This window comes from Patagioenas fasciata, chromosome 4, assembly GCF_037038585.1.
Source record: "Patagioenas fasciata isolate bPatFas1 chromosome 4, bPatFas1.hap1, whole genome shotgun sequence".
NCBI classification, from domain to species: domain Eukaryota; kingdom Metazoa; phylum Chordata; class Aves; order Columbiformes; family Columbidae; genus Patagioenas; species Patagioenas fasciata.
Genome location: NC_092523.1, coordinates 37034295 through 37057405, shown reverse-complemented (window position 1 = coordinate 37057405; position 23111 = coordinate 37034295). Strand labels below are relative to the sequence as shown.

General features: G+C 35.9%; 1 long non-coding RNA gene across 1 annotated transcript; it reads right to left on the bottom strand.

Annotated features, from left to right (window-relative positions):
* Positions 1-2636: 2636 nt before the first annotated feature.
* On the bottom strand, positions 2637-18205 carry LOC136101386 (uncharacterized). The gene is made up of 4 exons (XR_010651337.2): positions 17938-18205; positions 15603-15741; positions 8468-8580; positions 2637-4687 (listed from the first exon to the last, which is right to left on the bottom strand). It is a non-coding gene; the product is annotated as an uncharacterized lncRNA (long non-coding RNA).
* Between the last annotated feature and the right edge of the window lie 4906 nt (positions 18206-23111).

Below are 23111 nucleotides of genomic sequence, written 5' to 3'. Positions count from 1 at the left end.
TGTATTGTGCATATATGACTTAATGGCATGTATAATTTTACTTATTTCAAACAATTCTCATTTTCACAGTGATAATTCTAGCAGCCAATGCCATGTCACAGAAAAAAAGATAGAACAAGCAAAGACCACAGTTCATGACTAAATCATGAACTATAGAAATTAAGATAGATTAATTAGAATGCCTGCTTTTACATGTTGACTTTTATGTAGGAAAACTTGGAAATTTGTTGGAAGGATATTAATGAGTGAAATATTGGGAGAATATTAAATAATAATGACAGAACATTTCACAAGAGTGTTAGACTGACACTCTTCATTAAAGATTTTCCTGAATTATTCCAATATAGCTTAACAGCATTTCTCAGTCATACAGAGAAATTAGATATCCCCGTTGAAAACTGATCCACAAACAAGAAAACTGTGACAGTCTTGTAATTTTCTACCATGGCATTTTCAGAATATCTATCATATTCATAAGAAACTCATATCTTTTGACAACAGTGAGCTTTCCAAGTATATGGTGGATGTCCTCCAAAAACTCCATTACATCTGTCAATATCCTCTACCAGTATGGACAATATAATTAGCATATTAATATCCCACATCATGGCAGTACCATTACCTGTCTGAAATACCTACAAAAGTAAGACCAACCTTCAGGTTTTCAATCCACACTTACTAAAGCCAATACTTTTCAAAATTAACTCAGAGATGTGCCATCAGCAAACAATATTTTCTCCAAACAAAGAACTACAGCTGTGAACATGAATATGGGTTCATAGTTTGACATTATCTTCATGATTTCCCTAAATAATTCCACACAGTTCAGTATCAAAATAATTCTGTATGTAAGACACATCGATGATATCTTCATTATCTGAACCCAAAACCTGGAATTTCTCAATTCAACAGAAATTCAGTAATTATGATTCTCCTCTGGAAGACTCTTAAAATAATGTGACCTTTCCAAATATCCTGAGCCATATAAAAATGGGAACTTAAAAACTTAAATATATAGCAAAACCATAAAATCATAGAGTGACAGGTGAAATGCAAGATGAAGAGTGTCAAGAAAGTACTGCACACAGAAAACATACAGCAGGATTGACTCTAAAGTAGCCTTTTCAACTGTGAAAACATATTTTAGAATCACTGTGGATAGTTCTTTGAAAATGTCACTTAACTACTTAGCAGTAAGCAAGAAATGTAGATAGAATGGCCGCAATTGTTGATAAAATTCATGCAGAACAAGCCAGAAGATGCTATTGTGTTATGAGGTAAATCCACCATGCACTCACATTTTGTACACTGATTTCAGACGGCAATCCTTCTTTAAAGCAACATAGTAGAATTTGAAAATATCTAGGCAAGCACAACAAAGATTATCTTAATGGCTATAAAATAATATTTTTGACTCAACTGCAAAACTCACACAGCCTTCTCACTGGCTGCTTGGAGCTTGTGAGAACACTCTGACCTTAGGGTTTCATCTGCTTTTTCCGTGAGCAGCCACAGTTGGTCACAGCCAGAGATGGGATACCAGTTCATAGGGAGCTTTGATCTATTCTCCTATTTTCCCTTCCTTCTTCATTGTTAATCAGTATTTGAAATTGGAGGGTGAACTACAATTTGAAGTGATGACAAAATGACTATTGTTTGTTTTTATAGAAGACTAAAAAATACTCATGGCATGTGGGAGCTCGAAGTTTGTCCTACTCCATTTTAATTTTTTTTTAGAACCTGTCAGTGGATGATGTGACATCTGACTGATGATTAGAAAAACAAGTAGGAGGGACCTTGAAAGGGAAAAAAACCTCTTCTTTAGAGAAAGGTGTAATCTGGGTCATTCTGTTGCTAAAAGGGTCGGACACAACATTGTAGATTTGCAGCAGGTTTACTGAAACTTTTCCAAATCTTATATACATGTGTAGAACTACATGCCACAATTTGCCAATTTCCATTTTGAGATTTGTTTTTTTGTTTGTCTTCTTATTTTAAAAAGAATTTCATCATGCATTCCATAGTATAACACATATATTTGCTACTGGTTTATTTAAATGAAACATTGACTCTTATTGCAAGCATTTCTTTTGAAAGCAAATTTGAATACAGTATGCATGCTGCGTGAATTCCTGTCAGGTCTCAAATGTTAAAGTATTTTTAGGAAATCTAACCGGCTGAAATATCTGTATCTTAAGATTCATAAAAACAGAAAAGCTGACAAGGAGCTTCAATATGACACAAAGTGCAACTTCACTCATGATGTTTCTGCTTTCACCAAATATATTGTAATTTCCAGCATTTTCAATGCAATCTGTGCCAATCAATGCCATTGATAATCAGTGCATTAAAAATATAAAAATGAAGGTCACATCAGTCTGTATATGAAAATAAGTGAGTGATGTATGTCAAATGAAACAAATACTTGAAAATGTGGACTAAATGTTGCTTGGCAACAGAATGCTTGGCTAATGCTGGGGTGTCTATGAGACTTATGCAGTTGTTAAAAGTGCTACTTTAAAGCAGGAGGGAAAGCATGGCAGTAACAGTAATGAACATCTCCATAATCATTATTTAAACCTCCCATACCCAACCATTGCTACTAAAAAACCCAATAATTGCTAAAATACAGCAGCTTTAAATCACAGTCTATTTTTATTAAGATAACAGCTGCATTCACGGTAGGTATTATGGTGTACGCTATAAGATTTTTTTTTCCTTCAGGTTTTAGATTCATTTTATAATTCAGTTTACAAAAATAACTTAACCCACAAATATTTGGCCCATCCAGGTGCAATACAGATAACATTTCTTATCCAAATGATCTAAAGATACGAAAACTGAATAAATCTAATCTTTTCTGTCAAGCATTTTACATAAGATACATTTTTAGAGTACATACCCATAAGTCACATTTAATTTCCAGGCAGAAACTAAGAAATCAGGTCATTTTTAAGGCATTGAGCTGTTGGAATATTTGCATCAATATGAGAAGGTGCTGGATCATCCAGAACTGGAATGAACACCAGACAAAGTTCCGTTACAGGTCCAAATCCAAACCAAAACATTTTAAATGGGCAATTTAATTATTTTAAACTGACTTACCTAGAGAGCAGAAAGACTTCAGTACACAGTTTTGTGAGACATTTTATCTTCCTTGCCTTCTAGAATTTAAGGTAAAATTCTAGCCCCAGGGCACTGGCATAGCTGCCTGTGTAGAACCACTAAAATTAGAATAGTTCTCCTAAAACGTATAATCTAAATTTATCTCCATAATAGTAAGATTGTGTATTTCTAGCTGTGTGTCTTCAAATAACTAAATATGATCCAATTTAATAAGCTAAGAACATTCTGAACATTTTCTCTCTTTAGAGTATTTTGATTTGGGTTAAAAAAATCAAAGTTGCTTTTGAAATGAGATTGTGTGTGCCTTTAGAGTAACGCTCTTCTATGGAGTCATAAAATATATCAAAGGATGTGTTCCTATAGATGGTAAAAATATGCTTTATATACCATGACATAAATTTCAGGGGGGTTGTACTTGTACACCGTTGTTGTTAATGGAGTAATGGTTGGTATCAGAAGCTATGTCTTTGAGTTTATTTAAGGAAATTAGTTTTGTATTTCTTAATATTCCTTCAATTTTTCTTCATACTTGTTTCATGTATATCTTAATTAGGGAGAAAAAAAAGCATTTAAATGCATTTCTGGAGAAGCAATTCAGGACTGAAATAGAAAAGCCATTCTTATCTAATGTTACATCATGAACTCTTACAGAGTGATACTTACCTTAGGTAAAGTATTGCAATACCTAGACACAGCACGATCACTAAAAACTGAATTTTTTATTTCAGGTCTGAACTTTCTTCCTGTTATAGGTTTATACTAGCCGGTGTTCAGTATTACTTTGATGTATTGTAGATATTTTTGATGCTTCAGTTGTTAAGTGACCATATGTAAGTGCATGTATATACAGCAGAACTATCCAGTAACAGATTATACACATCAGTCACTCCAATAGCTTCACTTCCAACATCAGTAGGGAAATGAAATCATCACAAGGAAAAGCAATAATCTGAGGTAACAGCAAATGTTTTGCTCTAAATGCAGAAGTTTCTTGTCACATACACTAATCTCTTCTTTCATAGGAGGAGGAATATTTTGCCTGGGTGTGTCACCCTCCCCTTCCCTCCTTAGGTCATTTTTCAGGCATTTCTAGCCCTGCATAAAAAGCATCTGCCAGCAAGGTACACATAACTTAAAAGTGTAATACAGTTATTTATTGGCTGATGCACACACAGATATCTAGGATTTAACAAGCTACTAGAGTAAGTACTAACATGCACTCTGGCATGATAAGACACTCAGAGTCTCCGCTGGCCAGGCAGGCACCAGCCTGGAGGGGAAGGGCCAGCTTCCACTGCCCCGAAACAGATCCTTTTTCACTGACTCCATTTTTTTCCTTCAGAATTTTATACCATATCATGTTGATGTTCTTCCTCTTGAAATCATGAGCTACTAAATGATCTAGTCCCAGCGATCCTACTGTGTCTGCAGTTTCATCTTTCTTATCTTGTGTACTTCTACTCTGCAGACTTCCTCTCCACTTAGCAGTTTTCTCGGAGGTCTGAGCCAAGGTTATGAAGCTGAGCCATAGCCAGCCTAGGTATTCACAGGCAGCTGCACCCTGTGGAGAGTGAGGAGGTGGTTACAGAAGGGATGACAGAGAGAGACAGGTACAGGTGCAATTCAGTTCATGGCCAAAAACAGCAGCAAAAGCGTCCCTGACCTCAAAAAGCTGTTAATACTACACAGCTTTCCAAAGCCCCGTGACTCCACTCCTATACCCTCCAAATCCTCAAGACAGTCAACACTAACAGCACTCCCCACCTTGGTGTCTCTTTCAAATGAGAGGAAACACCTTGCCCATAGGCCAAATCCACAGTGTTGGCATACCTGATCTCTTATTGCACTCTATTACTTCTATTTCAAATACTGCCTTGTGCAGTACAGTACCAGTACAGTCTGTACTGGAAAACATGGTTTCATTCCTTTCTCTTCAGAAAAGAGAAAGAGAAAATATTTTTTTGTTCTCTGCCACCCATATGGCAAAGAAAGATAGCTTGGAAGTAACAACATATTTCATCCTTTCACCTTTTTGACCTGTAATAGAAGGCAGGGATAAGAACAAATGGAAATTCTTTTTCTTCTGGTGCAGATGTCAGTCATCTCTGAGATGACTACATATCTGAAGTTGCTGCAAGCAGCATAAACACATCATTGTATTTCAGATTAAAAATCTTCCAGCTAGTCAAGGTCCAACAGTTTATTATATCCTAGTTCGTTCTATAGTGTCCAGCCTTTTACTTCTGAAAACTACCCCATGAAGAGTTTATCAGAGGGGAGGTACATGGATCACATTCCCCAAAATACAGAGCTTAAAACAATCACCTTAATTCCATTAGGTAATTTTCATGCAGGCAATACAAGTGAAAAATGAAAAAAGTCTCAGAAACACATGTCTGCCTGAGTTTGAGAGTCAGAATATGGTCCAGAGACTGAGGGAACTTTGTGCAGCTATTGTGTAGTTAAATTATCTTCATTAGATAGGAAGCAATTTTGCTTCTTTGCAGGAGTATCTAAGATCACAGACGAATTAGAAAAACAGACCAATTATCCTTCCATACCTTATCCCTTCCCCGTTTTAGCAAATGCCAGATACTTCAGACAAAGACAACTGTACACACAGTACTTTCCCAGAGTAAGACTGCAACTTCAATTCACGTGTTTAGCTCTTTGTATAGGCAATCAAATAATTATTGTATTACACTTTATTTTATGTCCATCCAATTAGGCTTGGTTTGGACATGAATAAGTGTTTATTGACTAAATCAATAGTCTTACTCATGTTACAGTGCACATAAAAGAGTTACAAGAGTAAAATCAGTTGTTAGATTAACCACTTGCGAAGAATGGTCAGGCTAAGCTTTGAACTAACATTGCCTCATTAGGTTACATTCTGATTAAGAAGTAGACAGGAAGAAAAGGAAGTAATTTTTTTAAAAAATTAGTCTTTCATTTCCTTTCCACACTTTAGATTAATTAGAATTTACCACTAAAAGAACCAGACAGTACAATTAAGTTTTACAGCAGCCATATTAAAGTTTTTAAAAACTGAGATTTAACTTCCCCATAAATCCCAGGGGTACTTACAATTAAATTAGGCTTGATCATTTGAAATAACAGAATGAGATACATAATATGCCACACAGTCTCTGGTGCAGGAACCCAGCTAATCAAGAGAGTGACCTAGCCTATTGCTACTTCAAAAATACAGCAGCAATACAGCACTACTGATGTATCTGGAAACACCTCTCTACAGAGAATATACACATGTAAAAGTTATTTCACGTTTCTTCTCTCTGACTTCAGCACTGAGCTACAACAGAATGAATAATCTATCACAAATAAGTTACAGAAGCGATTTCATCTCTTCTCCCATTCCAATTGTGACATATCTGTGAAATGGTCAAGTTCCTTCACAGGTATTAGGTGCCTAATAGAATGTGAATAATTTCCCTCTTCTGATTTTCTGTTCTGAACTCATCCCCAAAAGCCTGCATTGTATTTTTAGTTGACAGCTCTTCTCTTCATGAACACAACTGTTAGAATACCACTGTGTTTCATTGACAATATCCAAATTAATAACTTGTTAAAATAATTATTTTAGAAACTCAGTAAGTGATTTGGCTTGGTTATTTTTCTGCTAGAGTTCAATGGTTAAATGCTGGGCCATTGACCAGACCAGATGATACAAGTCTGTTTCCTTGCCTCTGCTTTATACGTAGTGGGCTATAATCTCTCTGAAATAAATTCATAAGGGTGCTGGAGTATATTCTAGCCTCTTCAGCAGAAAATCAGTTGTAGGAAATGATCACCCAAAATAATGAGCCCAAGGCAGCCAACACAAAGCACTCTAAGTTCACATCAAATCCTACTCCCCTCTGGGAATTAGGTGACTTCACCTAATGGTAGAAATCTTTGTGTTTTCCTTCATAAAGAAAGGTATATTTCATTCAAATATGATGAGAAAAAAAGATTGTGGGGATAGTGCAGCCCAAAACAGCATTTGTTGTTCCTGAAGTTGAAAGCTAGAGCTGCTTCTTTGTCTGATGAAACATTTCACACCTCAAGGGAGAGTAATCTACCTTTCAGGCTAAATTATTCAGAAGTAGAGAGGTTTGAGACGAATACTCTCCTGTTATTCAATTAATGTTCTATTGATTAAGCTATTCAGTTAATATTAACTTAGGCACAGACAAATGTGAGACTTAGGTATGATACACCTGTGCTCATCACAATCAAGTCTGAGTCTCAGTATGCCCAGAAATAAAACTTCAAGTTCTTGGACTAAGGTGCAGACATTGCACAGTGACTTCTGCAGTGAATTCTACAAACTTGAAACAAACAAACAATTATGGATTTGAATAAACTAAAGAGGAATTAGAAGAAACAATCTGCATTTTGAACAATCTCCAAGAAAAGAGCCAGTAATTGTTACTGTTATTTAGGTAGCATTTAAACATTTACATTCTGCACTGGTTGGTCACTTATGGAAGGGGTGGGGGGAGGGCGGGGAGGGGCTTGGAATGACAGGAGGAAGTGTTCTTTCTTTGTTGTTTTTTTCTGAATCACTAACCTGTATTCCCATGACATTAGGCATGGAATGTTTCTAGCACACCCTTTCCAAACTTTTAGCATATGAATTGCACATGTCCAGTGCTCATGTCCACAAGCCCCATGTACCTGCCTTTCTAGGCACTTTTCTTTCATCTCCAGGTTTTCAGAAACCAAGCACTCAGATCCTGCATTCCTTGAACATCAGTTTGCTATGCATGCTTCAGAAACAACTATTTCTCGAAGTTGCTTTTGCTAATGCAAAATAAATACTACCAGAGCACAGCACAGGTAAGTTAGTTGCCTAAGAGCCGTTAATGTAAATTTCCCAAAAAGTCCTTACAAAAGGACACTTGCTTGCAGTTTGGATGCTAAACAGCCTGTTGCAAAGAAAAGTTTCCAGAGCTCACAGTGAATGAGTGAAATGATAGCCAAACACAACAGAGATTCAGTGTGCTTGGTTCCCCACAATGACATCATTGTCCAGACAGATGCAGATACCTGATTGTTGTATGTGGAAAATCAGAGAGAGATTTTACAGATGTTCTGCCTATTTGTCCACTTCCATACTTTTTAGCATAAACAGCTTGACCTAGGCAGCTTTCATTCTACCAAAACATCAGGAGAAATTGATAATTGCTATTAAAATTTAAAGAGAAAATGTATTATAATTCCTGCTTTGACAACAAAAATATAGAATATGTGTATCTTTGTTTTCATTCATATTAGTAGAAATGCTCAACACTTCAGAGATTATGGATTTTTAAAAAACAGTTAATATCTATCACACCTGAAATTGTATTTATCTGATGGCATCTGACACATCTCTCATGCTTTGCAGTAGCTGTTTTCATTTCTGTAGTCTCTACGATGGATGGCAATATATGACCAGCAATACAGCACCTTCAACAGAACCATAAACAGGCATTTAGGAACTCAATGAAAGATTATACCATTTTCTGGTGGGCAGAGTGCTTAACACCATTAGTGTCATAGCTTGATTAAATCATCCTACATAACATTTCAAATGCACTGCAACCAATTAAGTCAGCCCCTTGTAGCTCAATACTTCTTTACATTTCTATGGCCATAAAGATGTTGTGAAAAAATTTCTGAGATAGCCTGTATGTGAAATGACTTATTGTGCTATAGTTATGCCTAACACAGTTCTGTGGAAATAAAAGTGATTAAAACACCTCTAGTCAGGTGGTTTTTGTATAGAAAATAATTGTGAAATAAGTCCTAATTGCACACTTCAGATGGTTTTTCTGAGCTACAGCAGGAAAATAAAGGACTATGTGAACCAACCAGCTGGAACAGAGAAAGAAATGAGCTACATTCATTTTCAGTCAGGTCCATATTGTGGCAACATCTCCTTGTAACTTTAATATTTCACCCGAATGATAATATCACCAAGAAGACACTGAAAAGGATGAATTTGATCCCTAGTGTAATATCCATCTAGCCAGCACATTTCAAAAGCATTTCTGATTATTCGATTGTTCAGTTTATTTCCACATTTCTAACACCACACAGATGCTACACTAGTATCAGAGAAATTACTGAATCCTTTCAGCAGTATCTGTAGGATTCATCACATGCCCATACTGATTGTTATTTATCACAAGTTTCTACTGAAATAAAAAGCAGGTCACATCTGTATACACCAAACAGCAAAGAAAGAAAGTTTGGCACTAAGGAATGTTAAGTTTTCTGACAAAAAACAACTCTTGCATTCAATACTTGAACTTTAATGTGGGTTAGAATTGTTTAGTCTCTCCATTGTCTCTCATCTCTTGCCATTTTGCAGGAATCGGTGAACAATCAATGTCTAAGACATATCAGGACACTTCACCGATCCTGCTCAAGACAGAAACAGAATAAATCTTTTGTCATTGCCAGGCTGACTTGCATTTTATTATCAGTTTTCCACCGTTATTCCACTATGTTTTTTGAGATCTTCCCAGAAGGGTCACTGGAATATACTGTGTACAGGCTCTTCATTCATCAAGTTCTTTAATCTTATTTTGATGGAAACTGGATGCCATGTTGGCTAAAATGCCTTTGCTTGAGTCACATAAATGTATTTGTTACACCTTTGCTTTTTATAAGTAAAAGTTTGATACACACCAATTGTACTGGGTCTGGCTGGGTTGCAGTTCAGTTTCTTCATAGTCATCTATATGATGCTTTTTATTTTAAATTTGTGACTATAACAGCATTGATAATATACCAGTATCTTACCCATTGCTGAACAGTGCCCACACAGCATCAAGGCCTTTCTGTTTCTCACTCTGTCTCCACAGTGAATGGGCTGGCAGCGGAGAAGAGGTTGGGTGGGACACAGCTGGGAGAGCTGAGCTGAACTGCCCAAAGCGGGATGCCATGCTACGTAATGTCTCACCCAGCAATAAAAAGGGGGGAGTGAGTCAGCAGCTCATGGGTGCTTAGCTGTTGACCTGGCTCAAGACCACTGCAAAAGGCCTTAATCTTTGCACCATGGTTCATAGTTCTGTATTTCAGCAAAAATGTTTACTCGGAACCTCTTATCCTTGGATTACATTATATCCTACCCAAAACTCTGAAATTCTCAATTAGATAGTGATAGACATATTATTTTACGCATTAAATGCAGAAATTAAAAGGATGAGGAAATGTACAGGAAGGTGAAATATGGATGGATTAGATATCTAATACTGTCAAAGTGAAATCCTACCGTCCTTGAAGTTAATGACAACATTGAAATTGAGTTGAATGAAGCCAGTATTTCAGCTATGAAATTTCCCTTCATTCCTATAATTGTGTTCAAATATTATTAGAAGCAGAAATATAGGAGAGAAATATCATGTGTACTAATGCTAATTCCTGTGTCCTGGAAGAGCGAGAACAGGTAATTGTCTCCATTTCAAAGATGTGAAGTAGTCTTGGCAATACTGAGATTTAGTGACATGATATTGTCTGGTGTATGAGAGAACACAGAAAAGTATCTGATCAAATTATTGGTAGTCAAAGCAGAACTAGCATCAAAAAAGGACATTTTCATCTTATGTTTAAGTAGTATTGTGTAAGTAGTGAATAAGGAGGTCTTGATAGCAGCTGAGAATGTTGGCAAGTATTTTCTTTGGTTGAGGAGGTAGGGCTTCATTCACCCTGCCCATTTTCCCCATGATTTTTCTGGTTTTATAACTGGAGGTGCACAAATTAATGTGCTGCAAAGGTAGCAACGGTTTCAGGGCAAGACTTCTTTAGTTTATTATTTATAGTTTGCACCATGGGCCAGGAGAGAGAAGGAAAGAGAGAACTTGCATACTAAAATCAATACAAATAATAATAGCCTCTTACAAGAGAAGCCTCAGGGGCTGAATATCTCTGGGCTCCTTTTTTTACATAAATGATCTCGGCAGATTATTGTTTCAATGTTTTGTGCTGTCAGTCACAGTCACAGTCAGGTCTCTTTTTGTCCCATGGAAATCTTCTCACGTCTATGTGCCAAAATAAAACAAAATTACATAGCAGCAGGTAGCCCGTGATGGCTTCCCCGAATGTCTTCAGCAGAACAGTATTACAAAAGAAGCAGCAATCTGTGCGGTTCATAGGCTCTTTTTCAGGCACACACAGAGTCAGTCGATGCTGAAGTGGTCAATGTGTCCCTGTGTTGTAGCTGAACCTTCCTATTCCAGAGTGTTGTGCATTGATAAGGATCATGACTGAAAACATTGTGGCAAAACTAGTTCAGCCAGCTGTTGGAGGCGATATATTCAGTGCAGTGCAGGAGGAACTGCATTTTACATATCAACGACAAGCTAACGAGCCACAGATCAGGCCAGATGACCAATACCAGAGGTGGAGTATGTGCTGGAGGGCACATAGCCCCATCTTCTGATATGCCCAGCTTGGCAAAGAAAGGGGAAAAGCGGAGACCCTTCAACGTGGCCCAGGACTTGTCCACTTTTCTCTACTCAGAGGGCTATAAAAAAGCTCACCTAAAACAGCACTGGTAGGGAATCCAGCACCCTGAAGACCCTCAGCCTACCAGCCTCACCAAGGGGAATCCACCCTCAGGACTCTTCAGCCCAGCAGCCTCGCCTCGAGAACTGAACCAGACATCAGAGGATGCTGCGCTCCTAAACTGCAAACTCACTCTTTTCTTTCTTCCTTTCTATCTGCTCTTTTCTTCTCTCCTTTTTTCTATACCCACATTTCTTTGTCTGTCCTTCCGTATATATATTACTCTCTTTTGCTCTCCCTTATACCTTAGTTTTCCTTCCCTCTCTACCACTTTCTTTCTCTCTTCCCTTTTTGAACATGTAAGTATAACACCATCTTTAAGCTCTGCTGTTGGATTCTGGTTAAATTTCATATTGTAACCACTAATGGTTGCCAATACATTGCTCATAGTAGGACTTTTGCTGTTAATGTGTTGTTAAGTTCTGTTATACTTTTGCCAAGTTACCATTCACTGTAACTGGTATTCCAGCACGTACTTTTAGTAAAACTCATAATTGAATTGGACCCCGGAAGTTATTTTCTGTCATTCACTTCACATAACCATGCAGAATTAACCCAGAGTTAATTCACACCTGGTCTCATCTGTTAAGTCAGGGCATGTGTTGCATTTAGAGTTAATTCATCCCTCATCCCATCTGTTGGGACGGGACACAGCAACTTGGCGATCTGGCTCAGTTATGTGTCTTGGTTTATTTTCACTGATTTTTAGCAAGCAAAATGTACTGAAAACCAAAAATTATTCATTTGGGCCACAAGAACATTCATATTTGATAATATTACTGTCAGTTCAATGGGAATGTGCATCAGGATTCTGCAGGGATTCTGAACACCTTGATTTTGGGTAAACCAAAGTCATACATATATGTCTGTATTTTTAATGTGTGCACATAATAACAATACTTAGTGCCTATATTTTTTCGCAGACTTTTTTTTTTTTTGCCTGAGCAACCCACTTAATTTTGTTATTCTGCTTACTGTTGTACTACATACAGAGAATAAATGACAATGTTTCATAATCCTTTTTGCATCATTTAATAGTTTTTTTCTTATTTATCATTTTTATCTACATAAATATTCAGTGAAAATACATTCAAACTATTTTAAATGTTTATAATTTTAATAATTATATAATTATGTCCAGAGGGTTAAAAATCTTGCATTAAATAAATTATATATATATATTTTTTTAAATAGATTACCATAATCCTGTTTACTGAATTATTCAGTGCTTATAGGGAACATACTATAGTTTCCGAACTTTTGAATTTTTATATTATTCTTTCACTAAAACAGTAACATTATTTTGCAACCAGAGGCATATTTCCGTTTAATTCCTTTTGATTTTTTTTGTTCGCTTTCATACTCATATAATTTAGGAACAAAGAAGCGAAATTAATTAAGATGTCTGCATTTTCTGGATCTTAGAAGCTGAGCAGTTGGCATTTTGACTCATTTTTGTCAAGTAAAAGGTTGTTTTCTCTCCAGGGATCTTTTCACAGTAACTATTCAGCTTATTGCAGAAGTTGTGGGTCATATGCAACAGTCTTACAAACCTACCTCAAAAGAAAACGGACAGAAAAGTAGAGGTTTCGACCAAAACTGGAAACTTTGCTGAGAGACAACGGAAGAAACAGTCCTACTATATCACCCATCTGTGCATACTCACATAGTGTTATTTCTGTAAGACCACACCAGCTGCAGAAATTGAGGAGGTTACTGCCAGAAGCTACACAGTGAAACTAAAAAGTAGGGAATAGGCCCTACACCCAGTTGGGTGCTTTTGCCTAGATCCTCAAGGCTACATTAAGGCCTAACTTGCATTGCAAGCAGTACCTTAAAAATGAAAACAAGTCTTAAAGCAGCAGAGGTCCTGAATGTGTTTCAAGCACAAAGGGTAGCAAAACAAGGGCTCTAGCCCTTATTGTTGCGTTATTTAAAGATAAATATTTTCCTTTCTTCCTTAAAGGGGTCCTCATTTAGTCCTAGGAAAAAAAAAAAAAAGAAAAAAGAAAAAAAAAAGAGGACCTTCTTGTCTTTGTCATATGACAGACTCTATGCTGATTGGTGTTTACGTTCAGTGTCTGCTTTGGCACAAGTGCACATCACTTTAGAAACACATGCTTTTTCTGTCTACATTATTATCATAGCTAATTATGCAAGATCTATTTTTCCTTGATATTTAATGCCTCTTCCATCTACTGAAATCTTTTTCTCTTGCAGCCTATTCCATGCTACATTTAGGAGTCACATCAGACTTTCTATACTAATATTATACTAATCACAATTACTAATGTTGTCACAAATCTTTTCTCTGCAGCATAGTTCGTACTTTATGGTTATATTCTGTGTGAAATTATTGATACTTATGTATTAGTCTGCATTTATGAGAAATCCAATTTGTCATGCTCTGTACAATATCATGGAAGCTCTATATATGATCCAGTACAAGTCAAATGTTGTTTTTCTCTGACTTAATGATAATTTTAAAAGCAGGAAAAATAGCACTAATTCTCACAGAGATGTTTTCAGCCAAGCTAAAACTAATGACGGTTACTGTAACCTAATTGAAGCACAAGATAATTGACTTTCTTTTCATTTAAAGCCCCTAGTTATATCTTTACCACAATAAATACAGCCTTTTTTCCATGGCTTTTTTTAATCTTTAAACAAAAAGTTATATTAGTTTACCTTATTCTGGTATCAGAATAAGGAATGCCAAAAACTTATTTGTTACAGTAATATTGCTATTAAAATTGTTGTATTCTTACTATTAAGTTGGTATAACTATATCTTCTCATATTTTTGTCTGTTTTTCTAAATCTGTAACACTTTGGGCTTGTCAGATTGGAATTTCAGGGTGAGATAGCCAGAAGAACAGAACCACACCACTTACCCAGGAGTTCTTTCCAAGTGCGGTTTTTAATTCATCACATGCACACACATATACACATATGATCTATACAGAAACACGTTCACACCAGTCCAGCAGCATGGACTTGGGGAACATCTGCTGATGCATCTTGGCCCAACTAGAGCTATTGTTTTTGTCACTTAATGTTTCCAACTGAGGTGGTTGGCATGACTTGCCAATGCCCTTGTTGGTCATATCACCCCAGAATGGTACCTTTGTCACTTAGGTTAATATCACCTTCTGGTTTCCTGCCTCAAGTGCATTATAGGGATGTCATTGTCAAAAATTCATCTGTGCTTTGTTTTTTCCCTGTGTGCAAATAAACCAATAGAAATGAGCATATGTCATTGAGCAATCCTCCCACCTAACATCAGCAGTTCGTTTGTTTTCCCAGTGCATACCAGAATCACCTAATGAATGAAGAGGTGCACAGATACAGTCAAGATATCACTTACCTGGCAGAAATTGTAGCTGGAGTTTGTCCTGTGAAAAGGCTCTTATCAAATCAGGGAACAATCTGAAGAGATCAGACTTATAAAACTTATAAAGACTTATAAAACTGTTGGCCATGGAATTTAACAATTTTCCTGATAATTTCTGTAGACATTACTTTTTGTTTTAGTTGTGTATGCCCCAGTCTTCACAGTTAAAATATTAAATCTTTACTGAAATGTCTAGTTATAGTCAAGTTCTAATTTCATGTGTATGGGAATATAGCACAAGATTGGCAAGGAGGTTAGTTAAATGTAAATACACTCAAGTGACTTGCACCTGTCTGTAGAAAAAGCACATACATCACACTAATTGTTTTACTGACCTTGTGTGCTTGATGAGTAGAACCTCTGTGTTAGATAACATAGGCCTGTGAGAAACTCTAGGCACCTTAACACTATGTCTAAGATTCCTGCTTTGTTATGAGAAAGAGCGGGAGGCTGCGCCTGCCTGAAGCCTTGAAATACAGAGGAGCTCAGCAGGCCCAGTGATCTTCCAGCAGGGCTGAACTGACCAGCGCCTGAGTCCCCATTTGTGTCACCTCTGCCTGGGAACTTAGGTGTGACTTCGGAGATCCCCCAGTAGAGAGGTAACTAAAACAAAACTTGCTCTTTGACATCCATTTGTGGCCTCTGGCTCTTCTTGCGACGTGCCTGTGTACATGTACACAATATGCCAACAAAACAACAGTTAAAAGAAAGCATCATGTTTTACCAACTCTGAATTTCAGAATCTTTTGCAATATAGCTGAGTATGGCACGACCTTCCTCTCTGTGGCCAGATAACTAGGTGCCAGCTTGCAACTATTGTTGTGCATCTTCACCCCGCATTGTCTGTGGCTGAAGAAACAGTGGAGGTCACTTGTGCAGATTTTTCCCCATTTTGAATGATTTTGAGGCACTTATGAAGCAATATTTCCAGGGGAGGTTTCACCCACAGAGATACCTACAGGGCACAGATTACTCTTACAGCTACCTTTGGTATGATACGTTTTATCTTTGTCTGTGCTTAGCAGACAGATGCCTTTTCCCTGCAAGGATTCATTGAGCAGTCAGACAGAGGTTGTTAAATGTATGAAGTAAAATGGAAACAAGTACCATGCTAATTACACCGACTGATAGTGTTGGTTTTTTCTGAATTCTCAGCTACTGAGGATGAAATCCTCCATGTGTGGCTTCTCCACCAGCTTGTGCTCACTGCACTGCTGGCACGGGGGGGCTCTAGGGCTGGGGTACACAAAGGCAACACACAGAGCCAGGGTTGCTGCCTAACACTCAGTGATGAAGTATGCACATATCAATATTTGGGGAGTGGGAAGGAAACTGTATAATTGAAATGTAATATATTTTCTGCATCAACAACTTTTCCATTTATAGCACTGAATGAATATAATGTACTTGTTGCTTAGGACCTTTTGTACTCTCTTGATGACAGCACAAAAGATAATCATGTGCCCATTTATACTCTACCAGAAGAAAGAGGGGCAAATCTGCTCCTATAACTTCAGAGAGAGCATATTTTAATGTCAAGTAGGGTGCAAAATATTTTTTCTGTTTCTTGAGGGCTTCAAGATGTATGTATATCCATTTTTGTCAGAGGTAGATAAACAGAACAACTGGAACAGTTTAAATGAGGTCACTTGGTAACCTCATCCAGCTAGTTGCTCCTAAAGGTTTTAACTTTGACTGTTTTTGCACTGTTTACACATGAATGGAACTGAAGATGATAACTGTTTCCTCAGCTCCCACTTTTTCCTGATATCTATGAGATATTGAGCTCCTTACCACTAATAAATTGAGTAGCATTCTTATTTAGCCAATAGTATCTATTTAGAAAAGTAAAAAAATATTAGACAAATTGCCTCCGTTAACTTTTGCCTCTTAACTAGCCTGCTTGTGTGTTTTCCTCTTGGCTTGCTATCTCTGTCCTACTTTTACTCAGTGGGTTATTTCAGATAAGATTAGAAACCCTTAAAGAAAATTACTTCATTTCCACGAAACACCTAATACAATGAATCTCTAATTCTAACTACAGTTGTTTATCATTATTTATAAAAAATACAATTGTTTTAAGCTGATTTAGTCAGTTCAATCAAGGGCAGCTTAGCACTATCTGAATATAGTATATCTTTATTTTCACTCATTATTCTTAATCCTTTAAACAGGTGGGAACAAAGGTAAACAAGGAGAAAGAGTAAGGAAAGAAGCCTCACTTGAGCTACCCTAAATCAACATTTATTATGATAGTTACCTGCGATTACAGACAGCTGTCCCTTCCAGTTCAGTGTTACTATGATTTCTATTACAGATGTAAAATTCTAACTTCTTTGTGTTTGGATCCTGTGTGCTGGAGGAATTACTCTGTCTCAGAGGCAACAGTGTCTGGCTTTAACCATGGGTCAGATTCACAGTTCCATGCTGTGGCATACAAGAATTTTATACCCTTCACGTTTTTTTGTTTTTTTGGTTTTTTTTAAACATTATCCCTCCCATATATTCCTTTAAAATTTCACATAAATGCTCTATTCTCTCATAATTTTCACTTTTATATTAAAATTTTGTCATCCAAACTTTAAAAATTATGTTTAAAAATGCATAAACAAGGAAAACCTTTATCTAATCATGATCTAATATGGATGATTAAATATTAAAAATACATTTAACATTCAAAAAATCAAAATTTGAAACTGAATAAGTAATGATATTCTCTTCTGAGAAGAGTAAAAAGAAAACAGAACCCTTAGAAATACGACTGTAAGGTGGAATGAGTGGATGTCTCTCCATAAGAACATTCCAATAGACCTGCCATTTTTTGAATTGCAAACAATTAACATAATATAAAAAGCTTACTTTTCTTGCTGCACCACCTTATCTCCAAGTGTCAATAGTATCCATATCCAATTTGAGCCAGTCCGTAAAGTTTCACACTGAAGTCTTTCCAAATGATAAAATGACAGTTATCATGACATTGGAAGGCTGCTAACAAAGCAGCTGTATAACAGTTCTTTCTTATGCAGCTCTCAGTCTTTGTGAGTTGATGAATTCAGTAAAAAATGAATTCTAGAAGCAGGCACTGGAATTTGCAGCTCTTAAAAACCTCCAAATCAGCCATTCAAACAGTTGTTTAGATTTCTACTGCATACAGTCTGTTTGCTCAACTTTGCAAAGTCTGAAGTTCACCATGCGCCTGTAAGAAAGCTGCAGACATGGAACTGACAATTGCTTTTTTAAAACCCTACCTAGACTTCAGTAATCCACTTTAGTGACATCCTGTGTAACATGTTATTTCCTGAATGTATTTTTTCCTGTACTATGTTTTTTTCCCTTGTTTAGCACAGTGTACTTGGTATAAGAAGCGCTACTCATATTAGAGTATCATCTAAATCACATAAAGCATATTCTTTTTTCAGGATAAAAATTCAAACTCAGTCATTTGTTTGAAAACACTTGTAATTTATTAGTTATTATCTCATTACGATCATTTCTAGACAATTGTGATCTGAAGTATTTCTTTCCATTGTAATTCAGAATATAATACTAAGTGTGCAAAACATTCTTACATATCACATTTAGCACAACCTTTACAGTTTGTTAAGCTCCAGTCTTTAGAGCAATAATCTTTTGTGGCTATCATTTGTGAGTATTTTTTCTATGATGCCTACCCCTTCTGTCACTCACATTATGGCAAGAAATATTTATAGTTAGATGTGTATAGCTTTTCTTGATAATTAAAACATTATGAAGTTCTAAAACAATGCTCAAGTTTAATTAGCAGTTACATCCACCCATAATAAAGGCAGTTTTAATTAAAAGAAAACCAGCACACTTGAAGGAAAAAAAAAAAAAAAAAGGCAAAAAGCCCCAAAACATTAGAATGCAGTATAATGCAGTGGATATCATACCTGAAAAGGCAAAACAATAATTCAGCGGAATTAATTTTCACTATTTGTAACCATTTACCTTGAAGACAGGATGCTTATGTTTCAAATGAAACCAGAATATTACGCAAAACCATCTTTTAAGTTCTGTATTATGTCCCCTCCAGCTCTATCATCATAAAGTCTTTTGGTCCCTCCTTCAAAAATCCCAGTGTTACCAAAGTGAGGTCAGGAAGCAGAGAGCTGGGCTGATGAACTCCTACACCAGCTCATGTCCACAAGTCCTCTATGAGCTCAGAAACAGTAACTATGCAACTTAAACATCTAACCTATTCTCAGATAAAATCCCCATTTTTCTCAAGCCCATGTTTCCACCACCATCAACATTTTCTTACCAAACCTTTAGTTATACCACCAGTGATCACAAAAATATTTTCCATTTGCTTAAGAAGAAACTTTATAAACAGTATAAACAATTACAACAACAAGCGGCTTTAAACAGTGACTGACAGATTAGTTTGTATTGTAGAATGAATTTTGGATGAGCATTCAGCATGAATGCTGAGTATTCAAACGACAAAATGCTACTGACAAGAAGGTGCTAAAAATATATACTTTTTAAATTGTTGTTTCTGAAAAACTTATTTCCTGATGAAATGGGAAAAAACCAGAAAAACAAAAGTTTAAAAAGAATCCTAGCTGTAAATACTATAAATCTGTAGTTACTCATGTGCAGTAAATCTGCTAAATTTCAGCTGTGTCCATGTACAGTACCTGAAGTAATTACTAAGGCAATTCATTTCTTTATAACTTTATCTGTAATGACAAGAGTCTAAAATGGAACTGATATACTTCTAACTACAATTTGTCAGATATGCTTTCAACCAAGCATAGTCACTACATACCGAGTATAAATTCAGTTTACCTATGTCTAAATTAACTGAAAGCAAAACATACAATAAGTTACATTCAGTGCTAATTAGACTGCAAATGTGAAACTTGGAGATTCTGAGTATCACTGCAGATACTAGACAACTAAGGAAAAAATGGGGTGATTGAACTATAGCTGAATTTGAACCTTCTGTAATTCATATAGAAGCAAAAACAACACGTGAAAATTTTCACCATCCTCTCCTCTCCACCCACCATCCCCACCCCGAAAAAAAAAGAGGGGAGGAGGAAATATCCCGCTAGTGATGGTTATTCTCAGGTTGCAGATGTTACCATGCACCAGTATCATGTGTTAGTTGTCTTCCTCACTTTCTCCCCAGCGCTGCATTTATTCCCTATTGTCCCCAAATCTAATATTCCTTAATTTTTTATTACTGTTATTTTTGTCAAATATTTATTTTGTATAGTTCATGAAAAAAATGTTTTCTCTGCTCTCTCTGTAATAAAAATGCTTACAATTTACTTCTTTATTAAAATATCTTATTTTCCTTCACAAATTAATGATGCAACTTTCAGCTACTTAAAATATATTAATAACAAAACCCTATCCATTATGCCAGGTTTTATTTGATTATTTTTAAAGTTGTAGTTATTTGTAAAGTATATTATTCAGGCAAAATGAAGATAGGAGCAGGAAAGCTTGAACACAGGGAAGAACTTTGGAGGAATGATTGGTTAGTGATCTTATAGAAAGTAAAGATGACTCCCAAAAATCTCCCCACAGAACAAGAAATTAAACCCATTTCAGATTTTTCAAAGTACAACAGTGTTCAAACTCTTACACTCAGTCCTATGAACTAATGCATACAGTGCTTACAGAGTCATATCGACATGGTTATTGGTTGAGAAAAACACAGGTTTCCATACAGTGTTTATACAGGTTCCTTCCACAGGTCATCTGCTCATTTGCAGGAGGTGTCTAAATTGAGTGCCCGCCTACAACTAAAATGCAAAATGTATCAACTGATGTGATTACTTCAAACAAGTAATTTTTCACTAATTAGTTCTAAAGAGAATAACTGACTGGAGATTGGGAATTGATATTTTTTAAAATAGTTTCCCTTTTTAATCAATCTTTACTACCTGCGGTTAAGATTTAGAATTCCAAATATCTGAGACCAAGTTTAGACAAGTGGAAGAGAACCAGACTGTCTAAGTTACCTGGATATAATAATGACTCTGTGAACAAATCATATTCTGAACTTACACGGAAGTGGTTTTTTGTTGGTGTCAATTTTTCTACACGTGTCTTCTAGCAATATCTTTCATTTCTGCCTGTTACAAGAAGAGTTACAATTAAATTTCACTGGGGAACTGTGGCTTCAGAAAGATTTTAGATCTGAAACAAAAAGTATCTCAAAGCATTAACAAACTTTTTGGACTAAGACTGATTATTTTATGTTCACAAAAGAGTATTTAATTTTTAACCGAAATGGAACAGGTGTTTTGTTCGGGAGTCACTAAAAGAATTTAACAATAGCTATGCAATATGGGTATAATATATGGATTGTTTTGTTAGTGGCACAATGCAGCTAGGATATGAAATAAGGATGAGAAATTTCTACAGCTGAAGCTCTGGCTACAGTCAGAAAAAAACCTCAGCTGTAAGGAAAGGAGAGACCATATGAAGACACAGCGCCTTTGTCTGCTGCAAGGGGAAATATGTGTACCTATATCTTGTGTTAAGTCCAGCTTTCATTTTACTCATTGCACATGAGAAATCTTCTCACAATGAGACATCAGTAAGACTACTTTTTCTCAGCTGGTTTTAGTTTATATAGGCTTATTAGATATTTTAGTATCTTTTTTTTTCTTGACAAAATAGGTTCCAAGGAGAAAGTATTCAATCTTCTTTGCTTTAAGCATTTAAAACAATAATAAAAACATTAAAACATACTTATTTTCACATGATAAATCTCTGGCTTGTGAAAGTCTACAGGATATCCTAAAAGCCAAGGATCATAACAGGCCAACACTTCTATTTTGTTAAGTCATAAGCACTTAACTTTTTAACCAGGTATACATATGTAAAAGAATTTTAAATAGTTGTATCCATCACCAAAATATAACAGGTTCTAAGGAAAAAGACAGCAGCTACCTATTCAGGATAACATTGTATGAGATTTTAGAAGGGGAAAAAATAACCAAATGAAAGCAAACAATCCAATTTGTTTATAAACCATACTAATGAACATAATATAAAAATTATATTAGGCAAATCAAATATAGATTAAAAACCCATAATTTTTCAAAATTAACATTAATCAGGATTATATTTTATGGCTAGAACTTACATTTTTTATTAAATGTTTCAAGTACTCTTACAGCAAGAGGTCATCTGGATTTCAGCTGGATAATCAAGCAGAAATCATCTTTAAGACTTCTCTTGCCCTAATGGCATCCAAGCATAGTAACACAGAAAATTTATTTTTAAGTTTATTCCATTTTCTGAAACAGCGTTCTTATTTGTTTTCCTTTTATCTTCTTACATTCTACAATTTTTATTTCCTACAATCAGTTTCTAATTTACAGAACAAAAGCCAATACTAGGCTCTTCCATCCATTGTGCCATTTCTGCCTATTAGTTAGACAAGCAAAATTAAGATAAATTGTCCCCGTCTCAGGAAGGCTTGAGATATAAGAAATTTTCTTCTTCTTACTTGGAACTTACCTTCTGATCATCTATTATTAATAAAATTCTGTAAACTTTCTACAAATTATACATGTGATCAATAAGCCTTTACAGGCATTTTAGGAGATGAGGTGAACTTTTCTATATGACTGTAAAACTTCAGATTAGTTGTAGCCTCTGTCGGCAAAGGTAGCATAGGAGCCAGGGAGGACACAGTCATCTAGCTTGGAGCACTGATAAAGAATTATTTTCAATGGTATTTTTACTAAAAAGTTAATGCATGAAAAGTTTATGTCAAGTAAGATCACTTAGCATATCAGGATACTGTATATCCTTAATACATTCATGGAGGCTACTTGAAGGGCACTTTCCGTGCATGGACCTGTATACATAATACAGCTTTTTATTGTTGACAGAGTCTAGAGCCCTGTGAGTATTTTTGCAGTACATTATTTTTTAGAATGAATAAATTACTCGTCTGAACCATCTGAGTATAAACACGATGACTTTTTTGTCAGGCTTGACTGTGATACTATTACAATGAATTATGAATTTTAGCACTT